A 21,695-nucleotide genomic window follows, 5' to 3' on the forward strand; every position below is an offset into this window, starting at 1 on the left:
TTTGTATTTTAATGCATTGTATGCATTAAGATAAAAAAGCTTCTGAGTGTAGCAGCCCGCCAGCACCCCCTAATACTTACCTGTTCCCTCTCTCTGTTCATTGGCTCCCACGGCTGTCAATAAAAATCAGCGAGCCAATAAGGGGAGAGGGGGGGGGCTAACCTTAGCTCTGTGTCTGAATGGACACATGGAGCTGCAGCTCAGCTCGTGTGCCCCCATAGCAAGCTGCTCAGGGACCAGGACCAGGAACGAGGGACCTGAGAAGAGGAGGATCGGGGCTGCTCTGTGCAAAACCAACTGCACAGAGGAGGTAAGTATAACATGTTTGCTATATATTTTTTTTTAAAACAAGACTTTACAATCACTTTAACTTTCCAGATTCTATACAATTCGAACTATCAGTTTTGTTTGGCCTGATCAGTTTTCACAGACAAAATCATAAAAAATATTGAAGCCAAGCTCCAGGCAGATATAAAAGACACAAATTAATGGAGTTCTATACATTAATACATACCTAAAATGCATTTGTAAGACAACCTGGGCAAGGAACTCAATTTGGCTTGGTAACAGCTTCTTGCATGCCCCCGTGTGTCAGCAGGGGAGGCAAAGGCATGACTGAGAGCCTATCAGGGGTGCCGCATGCAAGTGAGGATAGAGACAATAGATGCTCTTTCTACACTGTCTAATGAGCAGGCTGGGGGCAAAGTAGTGTTGCCACTGTACTCCTTCATTGTAACAAAAAAATGTAGTTTTATCCTCGTGTATTTAGCAGTTTTCCTTGAGTTTAGCTTTAATTTTTAATGATGCCTTTTTTCTTTTATTTTGTTGTATACCCACTCTGCACTTCTGATACCCCTAAGCATTACCAATTCCACCTGTTGTTAGTGAACAAATTAAACCACAAAAGCAGCTGTTTGTTTTTTTTTTAAAAAATCCACTTAACAGATTAGCCTTACTTACACTGTGTTTTATTGTCTTTCATTATAGAGAGTCTTTATATACTTGTGTATTGATGTTATTTTGCTTTTATTTTGATATTTCAGACAGATTATTCCATTAAATATGTATTAATATATTTGCCTAGAAAGAAAAGCTGAAATTTGATAAAGCCAGCCTTGAACTGTAGATGATAGCATTCTGGACATAAGCTATTCATGAATACTTAGAAATGTCAACTGATATCACTGTGAAAATTAAAATAAATGGTAACAAAGCATGCAAAATCTATAGGAAAAAAATATGTTTTGCAATGGTTGTAATCTCCAAAATACAGTGACATTTTCTGTACAGAAGTTACAGTATTGCCTTGTTGCAAATGAATTACTTCAGTGGAATGTTAGCATTTGGTGCCCTATTTCAAAGAAACTGAGGTGGCACATTCATATCCAAGTGCTTCTAAGCTGTAGGTCAAAATCCATGCAATTACAATAAATGCTGAATTCTTAAAGAGCAAAGAGAAGAATGCAGATTATAGGGAAAAGCCTAATATTTAGGCAAATCAAAACAAATTCAACAGAATGTAGTATTTTGAAATGTGACAAGTAAATATGGCCAGCGTATGCTGTTTACAACATATATACAGTTACTAGGCACATTATAAAGGTTTAGCACTGGATGTATACAACTGCTGTTACAAAAACAGAAATGTTAGTATTTCTGACCAAAAAAAAGACTACTAGTCGTAGTATAGTTTTGGTACAATACTGTATATTATTGCTTTATGTATTAGCTAAGATATTGTGCCTAATAATTCAACAAATAAATTATATTTATAATGTATTTTTCTAATGCACAAGGCCAGCAATATGTGGGAAGCATCTATATATTACTATCATGTGTAACTATGCTGTATGTATCACAAAAAGTAGACTGACATTTTTGCACTGCACCAATCAACAAATACATACTTGGAGCTAATAAAAGATGGCATGATGGTGATAGAAGGACTGAAGCAAAATCCAAGTCTATAGAGGTTGATTTACTAAAGGCAAATATTTTGTGCACTGCAAGTGCACTTGGATGTGCACTGCAAGTGCAGTTCTCTAGATCTGAGGGAAGCTCTACTGATTTTTTATCATCCAATCATGTGCAAGCAAAATTTTTTTTTTTTTTTTTCCCTTAAATGTGATCGAGTACTTTTTGCAAAGTGAAGCTCTGGAGCAAGTGCAGTTGCAGTGCATAGTATATTTGCCTTTCGTAAAGTAACCCTATATCTATTGGGGTTTGAATGTACTGATCACCACTGTATGTCACCTATTTGGTACAAAATCTGGAGATAGTTGGTGTTGATGAGTAGTTTGCAACACACATTATGCCACAGCAACTTACCATACATATAATATCTGATTAAAATATCTGATTGGTTAAACAGTTTATTTGGATTTTATAGATAGCACATCATTATTGTTGGTGTGCTGCTTTATTTATGATGACTCTTTCTGCCACTCTGTCTTCTCTGCAGACAATACACAATACATTTCTAATAATAGCTTTTATTATAAGACCTACAATATTTTTGTATGTAGAGCTATGTAATGATGAATAGTTTTTAATTAAGCAATTGTTAATATACAAACTCATAAAAACATTGCTTTGAAATAGCTTTCAATTAAGAGAAATAAATGGTTACTGGTGCATTTCTAGATAAGGAATGTGGTATATGTACATCATTAAGTGAATGATTTTTACAAACCTCTATTTCCTATTATCTCTGTATTTAATTTATTAGAAAATAATTATATTCTTAAATTACTAGTGGTGTCAAAACAGAAATGGAATATGATGCTAAGCAACAATACAACAATTGTCAACAACACTAAAAAAATGCTGCTTTACAGCAATTTTACTTTAAAAAAAAATATTTAAATAAAGAATTATAAAAAATATGATTTTAGGCAAATCCATCAACTACAGTAAAGCTAAAGGCGCTTTAGTTTAGTCATCTGTCTTTTAAAGCTAAACTGCAAGGAAATATTCAAAACTACACTTGCAGTGCAGCTACCCCCAAACTGCAATTGTTAAATACTCATGCAGGGTATTTTAAAATGCAGTTTGACTTACCCTATCTCTGACTCCCGCAATCTTCCTGAAACATCGACTTTATGGCACTCCAACCATTGTTTGCATTCTGATGTTACCACATACAATGCAGGAACAGAAATGCTGCATTGTAATTGAGGGCACCAAGGTTCTGGTCACAACCTTGCCTACCCCTTCAGGGGAGTAAGGGGTAGGTAAACTTCTTTTTAAAAGCTCCCTAGACACAAACACACACTTAACCCCACTGCCAGGGTTGTTTTTAATTTTCCCCAGAATTTGCGCTCTGATGTAGTCTGATTATAGTGTCATTTGTTGGCCTATACACATAATAGAGTCCATAGTAGAGTAAATCATCACATTTCTGTGTCAGAAATTTCTGTTTGTGTTCAAACTTGAGACATGTGGCATGGCACTGCCCAGGTTAATACATGATACTGCCTGTAATCTGACAACTAATCCTTACTGTGAAGAAACGACATATCCCACAGTCTATGGGTCTCTCTCTAGTGCTGGTGCAGGTGAAAGCAATTATCAGAATTTTCCACACTGTAAGAGATGTGTATGGTTCATAATATTAGCACACGTTTATGATGCAACACAGTTCACAGTAATGAATTGGTATGCATGTGACCCAGAACAAGAAGTTGCCCCTCTGGTGAATAGGGTCAAGGTTGGTGGATTAATGCATGGAAGGGGGGGGGAACAATCAGCCATGACATTACAATATACAAACACAGCATCTGAGTCCAACTGTCCCTGATTTCAAGGGGCTGACCCTGATTTGGAACAAAGTCCCTCTGTCCTCTTTATTTGTCCCTCATTTTGGTCTGATCTATATAGTTGTATATAAAATGCACTTTTTATCTTCCAAAAAGTGTTTCCCAGTGCGAAACCTTTCATCCAATTTCTAACTTGCTGCATTTGTAAACTTCAAAAGCCAGTATAAAGGAATATTAGTGGTTAAAAAAGCACTTGTGGGTAGCTAACTAATCATTTTTTGTATAATTCCCCTTTAAGGGGGTGTGGCAGGGGGTGTGTCCTATGCCTACATACTTTTGCTAGCAGGTGTCCCTTGTTCCCATATCAAAAAGTTGGGAAGTATGCTAATACCCAATTAAAACAACACAAACATTGAAAAGTGTACAATGCCTTTGCAATGGAAGTTTCACTTTGTAAGGGAATTTTCCCCAGAGTTTAGTGAATGTGGTGAAATGTCACTCTTTGCGAAGAGTACCAATCACGTGCAAAGAAAATAAAAAAACAGAATTTTTGCTTGTACCACAAATGGAAAACCTGACATTTAAAAAAAATATTGCAAAAAAACAAAACAAAAAAAAAAGACTGCAAGTCAACACCTCTTTTTTATGAACAGAGTAATGAAAGCATAGAACCCTATTAGGTTTTTATTTAGCTCTGTTTACCTACCTGGGGAGATTTATATTTACTTCCTGTTGGAAAATATTTTAAGTGGGGATATCAACAAAACAGCAACAAAACAAATTTTTAGTAAAATGGGAAAGTGTTGGATCCTCCATCAAGGTATTATCTGTCACTTACTGCTCCAGTGACAACTGCTTCCCTCATTTCTTTTCCAGCTTTACAAAGTAATAGGAAGTTGGATAAAATCTCCCCAATGCAGTTGTTTTCTTACTTTCCTCAAGTCTATCTACAACTAAGAATGGCTGGTATTACATATAAAGTACAAAAAAACTTCCAGTATTTTTTTGTTTCACCCAAAGGGAGATTATCTACTAATCAAACCCAATACCCTCTTTATGAGACCTCCCCCTTTAGTAATACAATTCTGCATTAATACATTTTTATGACTGCACTGAACATCCAGTAGGTCCTGAGCCTTTTTTCCTTTTCATTTTCATTTTTCTTTGGTTTCTTCCTTTGTTGTGAGCTATGCACCTTTTGTTCAGGAATAATTATTTTTTCATTTAAATCAGGAAATAGCCAAGTGCCATGACCTTTGAACTTTTTATGAGAAAAAAAAAAGGCTACAAATTAGCATCTAAAAAAACGTACTTTAAACTAGCTAATCACTTATTACACAATTTCACTTTAAAATAGGTAGGTTCTCCCACATTGCACAAGTTCAAAAGGGGATAAACTCCCTAGACCTTGTTAGGCTCCATGCACACTGCGCTTAAAAAAATGCCAGTTCCCTCGGCAGAAAAAAAACCCCTCATATAGTGCATTTTTTATACATAGTTTAGGCGAGTTTGGGAGAGTTTTTAATTTTTTCTGCCATAAAGCTCTAAACATTGAGCTCAAAATATGCCTCTAATTGTCCTAATGTGCATGGACTCTTAAGGACTCACTTTTAAAGCCAGTGTGCATGGAACCTTAAGAGTTGCCATTATAATCATATTATCTTATAAGGATATATAAACCTATAAAAATCAGAATGAAGGTGCTACTTTATCTCAACTTTTACAATCAACATCCACTGTCCAAATACGTACCCAAAATTAACTCCTTTCCCTCAGTGGTGTTTGACTCCAACCATGCAGCACCTAAAGGATAAAGGAACTTCTTCATACACCTATTGGAATTTATTTTTTTCGGGAGCCAGCCTTGGACTGATGTTGCCGCTGGGAAACCTGCTCTTTTAAATTGGCTGAATTGTATATCTTGAATTGTATTAGTAAAGAAATAAATAATTTGTTTTTTACCACATAAGTTGAAGCAAATCCATTTCACATTCTTTAAAGGGATGGTGGTAACGCCCCAGAGAAGGCAGAAGACAGAGTGGTGCCCACAGCCACTGGAGAGTCTGGTGGAACACTTAGATAGTAGAAGAGATATTTGAGGGGTACTGGTGTGAGGCCACATGAGCTGGAATGTGGAAGCAGAGAGCTGGGTAAAAATTGAGTCAATAATTCATGTTAATTTCGCAAGTTTTCTGTATTACTGTATCAGAGAATTGGCATTGGACAGCAGGCTTCTGTCGACTAAGCAGGGTCTGCGTGAAAGAGTTGTTTTGTGAATTTTTTTTTTTTGTTTAAATAGTACCTCCAACTAAATGGGCCTTTGTCAAACAGCTATTGTTCCTGATATCTAGCTAAATGTAAAAGCTTACAAAAAGATATAAACATTGAACATTTACCAGACTACTAGTATATAAAATCTGACCACTATATTGCTGTACATTTTTATGTAATTACGTTACTTAATTTTCTACTGTTGCATTTCATTTTTTTAAACTGTCTTTGTTCTTTTGTGTTTGTGATTAATGCAAACTCTACAGTAGTAATAGAGATTCACAAACCTAGCAGCTGGCACTCAGGGATTGGACTGTAGAAGGAACTCATTAATATCTAATTTGAACAATCACTGAAAGTAAACTTGGAGCAGCTGATGCCACATTGTTACTTCTGGCATCTGAAAGTTTTTTTTTTTCAAGTTATGGGCACATTCTGGCATAGAGAAACTCACTTTATCCTAATATCGATATAAAGATGCACAGCACTGATTTACGGAAGAATATTAGCCGCAGCTGTTTATGTTGGGAGAAATGAATCCCAGTATACTGCAGGTAGAAATTTATTTTAATAGCCTAAAAGATTTGCTAATTTCTCCATAAATACCCAGTTGCAATGTTTTAATAAATAGGTAATCACATATTGCTTCCTAAAATTAGATGTTTATGTTACAGCAATAACTGACTGAAAAAAGTACACTTACAATAATTATCTTGCCAGTGTTCACATAACACAGATGTAATACAAAAGAAAGCATAATGGTGGCTAGCCCCTGCATTTATTTATTTTCATGAATTATTTATATTATGGTTTATTCATGCTTATAATCACTATAGAAATCAACATGATGAAATAGGGAGACCTTTATTACATCTCTAAAGAAAGATTTTTAGACTTATACATTTTTGCATAATATTTGAAAGCTAGAAATTAAATCCATGTCTAAATGTGTATACCCAAAACAATTTTTTGGTTTGCTTACAGTAAGGACTGAACCTCTATCAGGTTTTTATTTGCTGTGTGTGCCTCTTCGGGATTCATTTATCTATTTGTCTTAGTAACCACTGACACTGGGGCAGAAAGTGATGGAAAATCTAACACTTTACAGTTATCACTGCATCATCACTGCATCATTAACTGAAATGGTGGAGTATGTGCAGCTGCTGCAATTATATAGGCCATTTGTAGCATTTGTGTGAATATTTGTGCGCATGCGTATAATTGGGCTTGTGTTCCCAGCAAGATAAACACCTGCCAGATCACACCTGCGCACGTGCAAGCGCATTTGTATTTGCTTTGGAGCTTTGGCTGTGCTATGGCCAGCACGTCCCTTACAACTATTGATTGAGCACATAGGGCTGTTAATCTCAAACATCTACCAGCTTCAACTACCAGAAATGTCTTTGCCCATACACATTTCTTGCATATTAAAGAACAAATCATTGCAGCCGCCAGAGCATCTCCTTTACTGCCTGATCCATATTAGCAGATCCCACTTTTTTTGCAAATAAATCAGCCACCACTGCTCAACAATGCAAGGAATTCTTACATTTCAGTACAATCTGACAAGATCAAGGCATTCATTATTGTTGGGGCTATCCTACCAAAGTGTTAGTGATGCATTGGAACCAACTAGTGCCTATCCTCTCCCCAAAAGAGAGTTTCAAGTTACTCAAACAACACATAACATGACTTCCCCTATACCATCTAATAGGAGACCTAGCAAGTCTTATTAGTCTCCTTGGTAGGAGCTGGTCATGTATTCTTAGTCCTCACCCCAGTTAAAGAGTTCTCACACATGTATTTTGTCATTCATCTGTTTATTAATTTATTCTCTTCTGCTTATCAAGGCTATTAACCTGAAACTATGTTTTTAGGTACAGAATAAAGGAAGAGTCCCCTACGTCCGGTCCTTAGCTTACTCTAATACAGCTATGACAATCACAATTACCACCCTCAATGCTAAGGAGCTCAATAGCCTTATTAAAAGACAAATTTAATAGAAGGAGGCTTTATCGCACCACTTAGATGTTTTGTGGGTCCAAGAAACACACGTTGCTAAGGTAAAGCGTCTACTTGTCAACATAAGGTTTTTCCCCATATCTTCTTTGCAAATGCAGACAGAATAAAATAAGGAATTACGATAACAGTCTGTAACTCTGTTTCCTTTCATCTACACACCACACAGACAGTGACACCCAGGGCTGTTAAATTATACTGTCTGCTTTATTAAACAACCATCCTTTAGTTCTGGTCAATCTCTGTGCACTTAACACCTCTCATAGGAAGTTCTATAGATCCCTTATGGACAAACCTTATCCTAAGGAGAGTCTACTCTTCTGTAGGGACATTATTGATATTCCAAGTCCCAATTTAGATCTCTCTAACAAACTCTGTAAACGGAACACAGCCCTTTCTGTTTTTCTCAATACAGACCGCAGTATCCTTAACAACTGATGAGTCATCAGCTGTCAGTGGGTTTCTCTGCATTCTGGGTTGGTGATGTCACAAGGGGCGGGATTGTCAGGTGATGTCACCGGTGTGGCCTCGCCCATTCCCTATATAGGAACTGTCAAACCGCGAACAGGTAGACTGTGGGAAGCGTTCAACAAGAGCAAATGACACGTTGCTGTCTATTACTAACATAATTACCTCACTTCCTGCTCTTCAGTCCATAGTGGAAAATTTTGGCTCGGTCTCCTTATATGAAACCAACTTTTCCAAGTCATTTATGCTTGACCTTGGGATAGGTACCGCTGTTGGATCACACCTGTACAATTTCTCCTTCTTCTCCTGGACACCAACAGTCTCCTTAGTCTATTTCGAGATAAGACTGGTCTCACCCTCTTCTGATTTACTTTGTACTTATGATGATGCGCTAATAGGGAAGCTCCAACACATACTGTATGCCAGGGGCTGCACTCTTCTAGAGCATGTTGGGCTGGCCATATATCATTATCAAAAATGTTCCTTCTCTCCCATAACTTATATATCTTACAGGCACTTCATTTTTTGCCTGTTTACATGCATAAACTACAATCCCCGTTGAACTCTTTCATCTGGGATATAAAAAAAAAACACCTTTCAATTTCAGGTTCCATACCTATTCATCTTTATGTATGTTTTGTACAACATTTGCTTGTGGGTAATCATTTGTATATTATGTTCCATCGATCTCCCTTTTAAAAGTAATTAAAAAATCTATATTTTAATACATTTGGAAGTGTGGTTGCCTACATAGTCCCAACCCCAGGGGGGATTTCTTGCTCTTTGTACTCATTTAGGGACGATGGCAACCCACATTCCGGGTTTCCAATAACTAGAGACTTTCTACATTTCTGTCACAACAACTTTAAAATCTGGTCTGCCATCCCAAAAATCTTCAGAGGCATCCCCAAACATCTTCTTTGAATGCTTCCACATGCTTGGATGGAATTCATGGAACTCATCATCACTGACCTATCAGTAATAAATTGGGTCATGACAGGCATCCAATATGTTAGAGAGCTCTTTGTAGAGGACAAACGTATCACTTTTTCTGAACTCTGTTCTAACTACAATCTCCCAAGATTGGACTTCTTCAAATACCCCCAAGCCAAGAATATTATCTCCAAAATTCACTGATCTAAGACTGGTCTAAGGATGGGTTCACACTTATGAAAATTGGATGTGGGTTTCACCAGGAGTCTGTGACCGACTCTCAATGGAGCCGCCATGGTCTGCATTGGAAAAGGGTCCTGTGTGACTTTGGCTCAGTTTTAGGTGCAAATTCAGGCATAAATTCAGACCTAATTCCCACTTGAATCGGTCTACAGGGATACACCAGACCCCTTGCTGGCACCGCGGCTGCATCAGTGTGAACCCAGCCTAACACTTCTTTTTGTTTAGACTTGCTTCATCACTATAAAAAATCTGACTGTCAAACCAAGGGAATCTCATTTATCCACCATTCACTCATCTAACCTGCCTTACAAAAAAAATCAATATCTATGACTTACTGGGAGAACTTACAGGGAGAACATCCTTAACTTCACCAACCCCACTACTCTATGGCACTCTTTGCTCAGAGCTCCACTAAAATTTTCTAGATGCCTCTCACACCGGGAATAATTGCAAAAACTATTTATTCAGTGGTACTATACTCCCCACAGGCTCGTCTCCACATTCCCAGATCATTCAGTGAATTGCTGGAGCAACTGGGATTACCCAGGAACTCTACACCACATATGGTGGGCCTGCCCCATTATCTCCAGGTTCTACATGGTGGTAAACACTTTTCTCATATCAGTAAGATATACACTGATGACTCTTGCTTTGTACATGGCTCTCGAAGGAGTAGGCATTCAGGCCTTGCCTCATCATATACAGTCATTCATAACTCCTACCACCATTGCTGCCAGACTAACTGTTGCATGTTGATGGAAAACTACACAACCACCTCAACTACAAGATGTCATTTATATTCTCAATGGCAATCTTCTGCTGGAATTCTCTTATGTTAAAGCCAATCTCACAGCTTTTAAATGTCAGGACCGATGGGTCCTATGGCTGGCAGTCAACAGGAGCATTCTAGTCTCCTAACATGAGCTCACCTTTCACTTGTGTTTCCACTTCCTTCTTTAGGACCGAATGCCCCATTAAGACTCAAATATATACACTAAAGCTGGCTATACATTTTCATTCTTTTTTTTTCAATTTCCTATGTAGCGCAAGGGTCTGCCTGATTGCATACAATTTATAAAGTGTTTAGGTTTGACCTCATATTATGTGATTTTGGTAAATCTAAAGGAAAGTTGTACAAGAAAATTGTATAAAAGTTGTATAATGTGTAGCCAGCTCAGGGATCCTCACCTTCCTCATTTTGTTTGCTACTCTAGATACAATATGTTATGTATTATGCCATTATAACTCACGGCCCTGTGTGTATTGTTTGTTATTTTGCACTACTGTTTTTGCCTTGAAGCTCTCGCCATTCTTGGGGAAGTTGACCACACACACAGCATGACTGGATTACTATGTTTTTCCTATTGTTATTGGTGCAATGTTGAAAGCTATGATTCTGGTGCCTTATTTCTTTCTATCTTTTATAATTTTTCAAAATAAAAGATGTATAGTAAAAAAAAGATGTAATGAGTAAAGTTTTATTTTAAATTTTATTTTACATTTTGTCAGTGTTTTCTTGACTACCAATGTAAGTTTTTTGCAATTTGTGATTTTTTTTGGGGGAGTTGCTCTTTAATGTTATGACTATTGCTTGGTAAAAAACGAAAGTGCTTTTGTAATTATTACAGTGCTGACAATTTATAAAGCACTTTAAACATTTTAAATTCAGTCCAAGCCCTTAGGAAACTTACAATCTAAGGTCCTTACTTCATATGCATAGTAAGGCAATTTTAGACAGCAACTTATCAGCACATCTTTACAATGGGGGTGGAAACCCACACAAGCACAGAGAGAACCTGCACACTCCATGCAGGTAGTGTCATGGTTGAGATATTGACCTGAGGACCTTGGAACGGCAAGGCAGAATAGCTAACCCCTTAGTGGTTGAGTTGCTTTGTTTCATACGTATACTAATTCTAAATGTAGCCTTTGTATAAATGCATAATGTTCTAGTATTAGCCCTTGTGAATGGCAAAAAACTGTGAACCTCATTTTATCTGTGGAGGGTTGAATTTTGAATTGTTGATTGGTGATTCTGGATGATTCCATTCCATACTCTAGCATTTGCTTTCCTGTTCAAAGCAATGGATCCATGTTTCATCTCCATTGACTATTCTTTTCAAAAAAGCTTCACATTTATTAGAAAAGCAGTCTAGTAAGCATTGACAGAAAGCCAAATGATTGTGTTTGCGCTCTTTGGTGAACTGTTTGGGGACCCATCCTGCAAAAACTTTATAAAAGGCAAGCCTGTATAGATAATCTTATACTGTATGCAGAACCATGGCTAACTTGCATATGCTTTGACATAATAGTCACTCATCAGTTTATCAGGGCACAGCCTTGCTCAATGTTGTCATCAGTAATGGATGTGGATGGGCGTCCTGCTCCTTCTGCATGTTTAATGCTTGTCTGACCTTTTGTGAACTTATCATTCCATTTGTATACACTTTGCTGTGGTAAAACACAGTCCCCATATTGTGATTAAAGCCTTTGTTGGATTTCACCTCCTTGAAAAACATCAGACCACAAAAATTGGATCACTATTTGCTGTACTTATTTGGTGCAAATAGAGAGTGGCACACCTTTGTTTATTATGCAACAGCGGCAAAGAGATAAGAGATGAAGGTCTAAGATGCTATAAAGCAACGACAAAGGTGCAATTTCTTTTTTTTTTAATCAAATTTTATTTAAAGATTTTTTTCTTTACAAGTACAGAATGACATAGAAACAAACTATGACACAAAATAAGGGAATTAAAAATAGAAAATAAAAAATAAATAAATAAATAAACAAGTAACAATAAAAGTACAGCACTAAGCCCACAAGTTGCTGTTAAGTAATTAAATTAACTGTACACCTCTATCATGTTTGGCAAACTAATAAATATCCCACAAGTAGCATTAAGTACAACATTCTCAACAAAGGGAAATAGAAAGGTCCATTGCATCTATCTAACTAGACCATATTGCCACAAACTTGTGTAGAGCATTGTGAATGATGTACGTATGTATCTCAAACAAAATATATTTTTTCACTTCGGATTTCCACTCATCTACAAAAGGCGGAATACAGGATACCCATCGTGAATCAATCAGTTTTTGTGGAAAAAAAAAAGAGATCCTAAAACTGCAACAATTAACTTTTGTTATGTTAGTATTGGAATCAAAATATCTGAGGATACATAAAATGGGGTCAAGGGTTAGGGAAATGCCATATAAATAATTTAAAGTTAAAATAACCTCCTGCCAGCAATGCCTAAGCTTACCACATGGATGGTCACATCTTACATAATGTGAGTACTCCCTCCACACTGCTCCACTTCTACAGGGAAAACCAGCGACTCATCACAGCGTTCCCAGCCAGAAACACCACCACAAGCAGAGGAGGGGACACGGCTTCCAGCGAGGCATGACCCGCCGCAATACACAGCCACCGGGACCCAGACGGCTCACAGATTTCTTCATGAAGCCACCACATGCTGCCAGTCAAGATGGCGCAGAGGAGCTCAGGCGTCCCCCTACGCCGCTCAGCCCTCAGGCCCCGCACAATTTTCCGGCCTCAGATATGGAGGACTCGGTACAGGACTCCTCCACTATCACCCTGGAGAGAGGTAAGAGAGCTGCAGCCTCACCAACCACATGCCCTAATAAAAGACCATCTGCCAAAAAGCACTATAGAGCAGCTGCACACGCTCACTGCAACGAGCAGGAGGACAGTTACTCAGAACCCCTGTCAGCCTTCCCTGCTACAGATGCTCCAGCATCTGAAGCTACACTAAAATCCATGTGTCTTTCGCTGCAAACAGGCATACAAAAATACCTTAAAGAATCAATTATCAGGCATTTCATGGCCTCCAAAACTGTGATAAGTAGTGAAGAGTGAAATCAACAATTTATGCCCTTAGAAAGCCTAAAGGCAGTGATTGGTTTTGGGGTCCTGTATGTGACTAGACTGCCAAAAAGTCTCACACATATGGTATCCCTGTACTCAGGAGAAGCAGCAGATAGTATTTTGGGGTGTAATTTCACATATAGCCATGGCATGTTTGAGCAATAAATCATTAAAATTACAACTTTGTGTAAAAAAATAAACAAATAATTTTTGTAATTTTCTCGAAACTTGTGGCAAAATATAAAACATTCAATTAACTCAAAATGCCTCTCTGCAAATAGCTTGGAGTGTCTACTTTCCAAAATTGGGTCATTTGGGGGTGGGGGGTTGGGCTATCTTGACATTTCAGGGCCTCCAAAACTGTGATAAGTAGTGAGAAAGAAAAATTAGCAATTATGCCCTTAGAAAACCTGAAAGCGGTGATTGGTTTTCGGGGTCCCGTACACAACTAGGCTCCCAAAAAGTCTAACACAGTGTTTCTCAACTCCGGTCCTCAGAGCACACTAACAGGCCAGGTTTGCAAGAAAACTGAAATACATCACATGTGATATAATTTGCTGCTCAGTGATTGCAGCAATCTAGTCTGCATCTCCCCGAGGTAATACTTAAAATCTGGCCTGTTAGTGTGCCCTGAGGACCGGAGTTGAGAAACACTGGTCTAACACATGTGGTATCCATATACTCTGGGGAAACAGAAGAATGTATTTTGGGGTGCTATTCCACATATACCTATGGCATGTGTAAGCAATCTATCATTTAAGTGACAACTTTGTGTAAAAAAAAAAAGTAATTTTCCCAAAACTTGTGGCAAAATATAAAATATTCCATACACTCAACATGCCTCTCAACAAATAGCTTGGGGTGTCTACTTCCCAAACAGGGGTCATTTGAACTGTCCTGGCATTTTATGCCAAATATTAGAAGCTTATGCCACACATCACTCACTCTTCTAATCACTTGAATACTAGCCTTTTCTGACACTTTTTGTTTACACGAAAAAATTATACATTTTTTACTAGAAAATTACTTTGAACCCCCAAACATTATATATTTTTTTTAAAAGCAGAGGCCCTACAGAACAAAATGGTGGGTGTTGCAATTTTTTTTGTCACACGGTATTTGCACAGAGATTTTCCAATTTAAAAAAAAAAAACACTTTTTTTTTTAATTTAATGCACAAATACACTATATATTGCCCAATTGTGTGGTAAAATATAAAAGATGATCTTATGCCGAGTACATAGATACCAAACATGACATGCTTTAAAATTGTGCAAGCCCATGCAACGGCGACAAACTAAGTACATTTTTAAAAGACTTTACAGGATACCACTTTAGATTTACAAAGGAGGTCTACTGCAAGAATTGTGAATAAATATATATACATGTATATACCCATGCTATTGGATGTGGTAAGAAATAATAAATAGTGAATGTTGTAGGTGAGGTTGCTGCTCCTTTAAAAGGTATAGTGCCTTAAATCATATCAATGTGTAAAAAGGGCGCTCCCACTATGAAAACCTAATATGTGTAAACAGTAGCATAAACTCATATCTATACACACAATATCAAAGTTCAAATAGAAGTCGAAATCAATAAAAGTCCATCATATAGGTGAGAATTATTAGTTCCATCATATTTAAAGTGCTGAGGTGCCAAATGCTGTAAACAAAATTGGTGCAGTCCGTGCTCCCCGCCTGTGTGCCCATTAACTCACCAGCTGCCATAGACTCCCGTAACAGAAGTCATGTGCGCTTTGCTTTCTCAGATGCTGGGATTAGTAGTCCTCCAATGGAGCTCCTTCTTTGTGGCTGTGGATTTCCTTCATGTATAGTAAATTGCCAGAAGAGAGGAGGAATATATAGTGTAATTCTGTTTATGAAAATACTACTAAAAACACAATATTGCACTCACTTTTGTACAAGGTAAAACAAGCATAAAACCAGGGAGTGGAAGTACGGCATCACTTGCGTGTCACCAGCTGGAGCTAACACGTTTCTTCCCTTCCGCTGGATATTTTCAAAGGCTATCACAGGGTGGTGTAAAATGTCCATTATATATAGTCCAATGCATCCTTTCTACACCTGATTTCCATTAATCTCTATCTCCTTCCTTCCTGTTTTCTGACATAACATCATTCAATCTCCATGCCATCCTCCATATTGGTACACCCTTATTGGGATCCCTTTATAATTACAACTACATATGGTTATCATTCGCATATATTTCCAGTGCTAGAGTAAACATACATACATAAATCAAAATAAATCGAAATCAAAGAAATATGTGTGTGATGAAATAATGATTAAAATAATAATAATTAAAATAATTACAATAATAATAGTTCCTAAATCTACTCTTGGTATGGCTTATTGCCATCCAGTGGTGAATTATGTTATTGCAGTGGCAAATTATAACCTGATATCCGTCACACCCCTGGTTGATATACTGTATATATATATATATATATATATATATATATATATATATATATATATATATATATATATATATATATATATTCATATATATATATATATATATATATATATATATATATTTATATACAGTATATCACAAAAGTGAGTACACCCCTCACATTTTATAAATGTTTTAGTATATCTTTTCATGTGAAAACACTGAAGTAATGACACTTTGCTACAATGTAAAGTAGTGAGTGTACAGCTTGTATAACAGTGTAAATTTGCTGTCCCCTTAAAATAACACAACACAACACACAGCCATTCATGTCTAAACCACTGGCAACAAAAGTGAGTACACCCCTAAGTCAAAAAGTCCAAATTGGGCCCAAAGTGTCAATAATTTGTGTGGCCACTATTGTTTTCCAACACTCCCTTAACCCTCTTGTGCATGTTGTTCACCAGAGCTTCACAGGTTGCCACTGGAGTCCTCTTCCACTCCTCCATGACGACATCACGGAGCTGGTGGATGTTAGAGACCTTGAACTCCTCCACCTTCCATTTGAGGATGCCCCACAGATGCTCAAAAGGTTTTAGGTATGGAGACCAGTCCATCACCTTTACCCTCTTAGGCAGTTGTCATGTTGGAGGTGTGTTTTGGGTCATTATCATTTTTGAATGCTGCCCTGCGGCCCAGTCCCTTAAGGGAGGGGGTCATGCTCTGCTTCAGTATGTCACAGTACATGTTGGCACTCACAGATCCCTCAATGAACTGTAGCTCCCCAGTGCCACTCATGCGGCCCCAGACCATGACACTCCCACCACCATGCTTGACTGTAGGCAAGACACACTTGTATTTGTACTCCTTACCTGGTTGCCACAACACACGCTTGACACCATCTGAACCAAATACGTTTATCTTGGTTTCATCAGACTACGGGACATGGTTCCAGTAATCCATGTCCTTAGTCTGCTTGTCTTCGGGAAACTGTTTGCAGGCTTTCTTGTGCATCATCTTTAGAAGAGGCTTCCTTCTGGGACGACAGCCATGCAGACAAATTTGATGCAGTGTGCGACGTATGGTCTGAGCACTGACAGGCTGACCCCCCCACCCCTTCAACCTCCGCAGCAATGCTGGCAGCACTCATACATCTATTTCCCAAAGACAACCTCTGGATATGACGATGAGCATGTCCACCCAACTTCTTTGGTCGACCATGGTGAGGCCTGTTCTGAGTGTAACCTGCTCAGTTTCAGAATCTTGGCAATATTCTTAAAGCCTAGGTCATCTTTATATAGAGCAAGAATTATTTTCTTCAGATCCTCAGAGAGTTCTTTGCCATGAGGTGCCATGTTGAACCTACAGTGACCAGTATGAGAGAGTGAGAGTGATAACACCAAATTTAACAAACCTGCTCCCCATTCACACCTGGGACCTTGTACCACTAACGAGTCACATGATACCGGGGAGAAAAAATGGCTAATTGGACCCAACTTGGACATTTTCACTTAGGGGTGTGCTCACTTTTGTTGCCAGCGGTTTAGACAGAGGGGACAGTAAATTTACACTGTTATACAAGCTGTACACTTACTACTAACATTGTAGCAAAGTATAATTTCTTCAGTGTTGCCACATGAAAAGATGTAATAAAATATTTACAAAAATGTGAGGGGTGTATTTACTTTTGTGAGATACTATATATATATATATATATATATATATATACACATACATACATACATACATACCAAGTCTCCAATCCCACATCCAAGTTTAAATGTTGATAACCCATTAACCCTTGGTACATAGTATATTCTATTAAGTGTTTAAAATAAAACAATTAACATCCATCTCTACATTCAGCCCCCTAGGTGTAATTGTACCCAGTTGGTAAATCCATTTTAATTCATTTTGAGAAATAGTGCTTGTCATATGTGATCCCCTCCAGTTATTTACTCTATCTATGCCAGATACTAATACTCTACTAGTGTGTGGTAGCGACGGAAACAGTCCCCGATGCAGAGACCAGGTTGGCAAGGACGGGAGGAACAAAAAAAAAAGTGGGTGTCATGCCTATATTTGCATTTTCTACAGACACAACATCTTCTTTGGGGTGCTCTTTGGGTAGGGGTACCAGGGAGGACATCCGGAAAATGCCTCTCTTGCAGTTGGCTCACTGCCTCTGGATTGTGAATTTGGGCCACAGCGCATTCTGGATACAGAAGGGCTGTGATGATCTCTTCCTGGAATTTTAGGAAGGATCCACTTGTTCCTGATGCTTTGTAGAGCACATAATCGTTCAGCAGAGCCAATTGGAAAGTATACAGACACTTTCTTGTACCAGCGTCTGGTATTATGGGCAATTAAGTACATGGCCATCATCTGGTCATTGAAGTCCACCCCTCCCATGTTAAGGTTGTATTTGTGGACACAGAGGGGCTTCTCAACAACACCGCTCGCCATTGAAATTTGGACTGTCGTATCTGCGTGAATGTAAGGCAGAACGAAAACATTCCATGTGTCCCTCCACTTCACTGCAAGCAATTTATTACACAAGCAGGCTCTCTCCCCCGTCTAAGTCTGGAATCTTCAAGCCATTGGGGGAAATCCCGGCGATTAGGTCGCACTGTGCCATATGCGCCAATTCCAGAAAAAGTGACTAAAAAGTGGCAAGCTTGTGTAATAATTGTCCTCGTATAAATGGTACCCTTTTCCGAATAAGGGTGACACCAAGTCCCAAACAATCTTGCCGCTGCTCCCTATGTAGTCTGGGAAGTAGCGTGGCTCCACATTGCTATCTTTTCCCTCGTAAATCTGGAAACTACATGTACAGCCTGTTGCCCTGTCACAGAGCTTATACATCTTGACCCCCATATCTGGCACGCTTGCTGGGGAGAAACTGTTTGAAATCAAGGCGGCCAGAAAATTTTATCAGGGACTCATCAACGCAGACAGCTTGTTGGGGCATATGCAAGGCTGCAAGTTTTTGGTTGAAGTGATTAATTACGAGAGGCCGAATTTTGTGGAACTGCTCATATCCAGGGTCACCCCGAGGATGACAGAGTTCATTGTCATTAAAATGCATGAACCAAAAGATTTGCTTGGGATAGGCCCAGAAAGGTTTTAAATTCGGAAACAGCGATACATTTCAATGCAAATTCCCTGTCCAGGGTCAAATTTAGATTGGCGGTGATAAATTGATCGGCATATAAATTGCTTTGGACCACAATAGATCTGTACAGATCTTCAGCAAAAAACAGCTCGTAAAAATCAAGGGGAATAAAATCGTCTGTTTCCACCTGAATTCCGGGTTGGCTAGTGAATGGGGGAAGTGGTGGGCTCCCAATCAGGATTTGCAAGTGCACTATGGGCTCTACAGGCCTGTCTTCGAATATTTGGTGGACACTACTTGTGCTAGCCTCTGCACCAGCTTGAGCTGCACTTATGGGACTCGCCGCGTCACCAAGTGTTACTGCATTGCTAGTTTGAACACAACCAGGATGTACTAGGCAGCTGGTGCTTGCCAGTTCACCAGAAGGTTGAGGGGCATTAGTACAGATGCTCTGCTGCATATGAGAACCCTGTGGTTGTTGCACCTCAGCAACAGAAGAACGGGGTCAGGTGCGCCTGACCTTAGCAGGGACCACTAATCCGTTGTCAGAGCTATCTGTCAGGGTGCCGCTGCTCTCTACAGGTTTGAATACTGGGTTTAATTCTGACAGTGAGGCTTCCCCATCGCTCCCATCTTTCATGCTCAGCATCATGTAGGCCTTCAGTAGTGTACCTCTGTTTGGACATTTTAGCCAATACATTTAAAGGTACCTTGTGCCACTCAGAGGTAAACAATCACCTGGTTGTCAAGGACTGTTTGAACCGCTACCAAAAAATTTAACTGCTAGTGCTAGCAGAGATCAAGCCTGACACTGCAAACACTGCAGTTTAGTGTGCTATGTATTGGAAGTGACAGTTTTCTTCTGATACTGCACTTCTTGGGGGCTAGGCGGAGGGGTTAAATGCAGGTGCTGGCAGGTGTCGGGCTGATCCTGCTAACTCTGCATTTTGGAAACACTATACTAAACTATTGGGGACACTAGTACAGTTCTGATCTGATCAAAGATATTGACCTGTTCAGACACTATACTAGTAATGGAGGTGTTTAGTGTGTGTGTGTGTGTCACTGGCAATCAAAGGGTTAAAATGTATTACTAAATATGCGGCGGGCATACTGACGCTGTCCTGGATTGATGCTAACTAACGTTAACACTAACTGACGTCATCTGTGAGACTAATACAGTGATCAGGAAAATTATCTGTACACTATAATAGTGACACTGTGACAGGGCAATGAAGGGGCTAACTGTGGGTGATCGGGGGGGTTTATTCTTTATTAGGGGATACATGGCAGTACCCTAAACCTATCTGGGACTGCCGCTAAACTACCAATAACTGCCTCACATACTAACTTGCATCACAAGTGACACTAATACAATGACAAGTAAATTATCCGTATACTGTATAAAGTGACACTGTGACAGGGAGTGAAAGGGTTAACTGGAGGGTGATCAGGGGGTTAAATATGTGCTTCTATGTACTGGTGTCAGTGTCGTGCTTGTGTACTCACGATAGATGTTCTCTCCTCTCACGCTGGAACCGAAGAGGGCTCCAGGAGAGCATATTACATCATTTCCTGTGCCTGTGTTTACATTACACAGGCACAGGACATTCTGCAATTGGTCAGAACTGTTTACCAAGTCCAATCAAACAATCATTGGCCTGGACCTGATGACTGAAAGGTTCTGAACCTAATCAGCACATTGCGGGGATGGTATGTGCCCCCTACCCCTGTGCATGGCCGATGTACAGTTATGTCGGTTCGTGCAGCCGAGCCACCTTGCCACAGTAAAATTGTGGCGGGTGGTAAGCAACTAGTTAAATTAGTTGGATTTTTTTTGTTATATCTTAACCACTTAAGCCCCAGAAGATTTTACCCCCTTCCTGACCAGACTCCTTTTTTCAACTTGGCACTTTGTGGCTTTAACTGACAATTGCGCGGTCATGCAATGCTGTACCCAAACAAAATTTACGTCCTTTTTTCCCACAAACAGAGATTCCTTTTGGTGGTATTTGATCACCTCTGCGCTTTTTATTTTTTGTGATATTAATAAAAAAAGAGCGAAAATTTTGCCGAAAAAATGACATTTTCAACTTTGTCTTTTAAAAAATATCCAATACACTCAATTTATGTCATTTTTTTTGGCCAAAATATATTTAGCTACATGTCTTTGACAAAAAAAAAATTCAATGAGCGTATTTTTATTGGTTTGCGCAAAAGTTATAGTGTCTACAAACTATGGTGTAAATACTGAAATTTACGCAGCTTTCATTTCTGACTGCCTATCTCATTTCATGAAGTGCTAAAATGGCAGGGCAGTACAAAACCCCCCCAAACTACCACTTTTTGGAAAGTAGACATCCTAAGGAATGTTCTGAGAGGCATGTTGAGCTCATTGAATATTTAATTTTTTTGTCACAGGTGTTTGAAAAATGACTAAAAAAAAAAAATTATTTTTTTTTCTTACACAAAGTTGTCATTGAAATGATATATTGCTCACACATGCCATGGGTAAATGTGTAATTAGACCCCAAAATATATTCTGCTGCTTCTCCTGAGTACAGGGATACCACATATGT

Source organism: Pelophylax lessonae (genome assembly GCF_965119305.1).
Source record: "Pelophylax lessonae genome assembly, chromosome: 1".
Taxonomy (NCBI): Eukaryota; Metazoa; Chordata; class Amphibia; order Anura; family Ranidae; genus Pelophylax; species Pelophylax lessonae.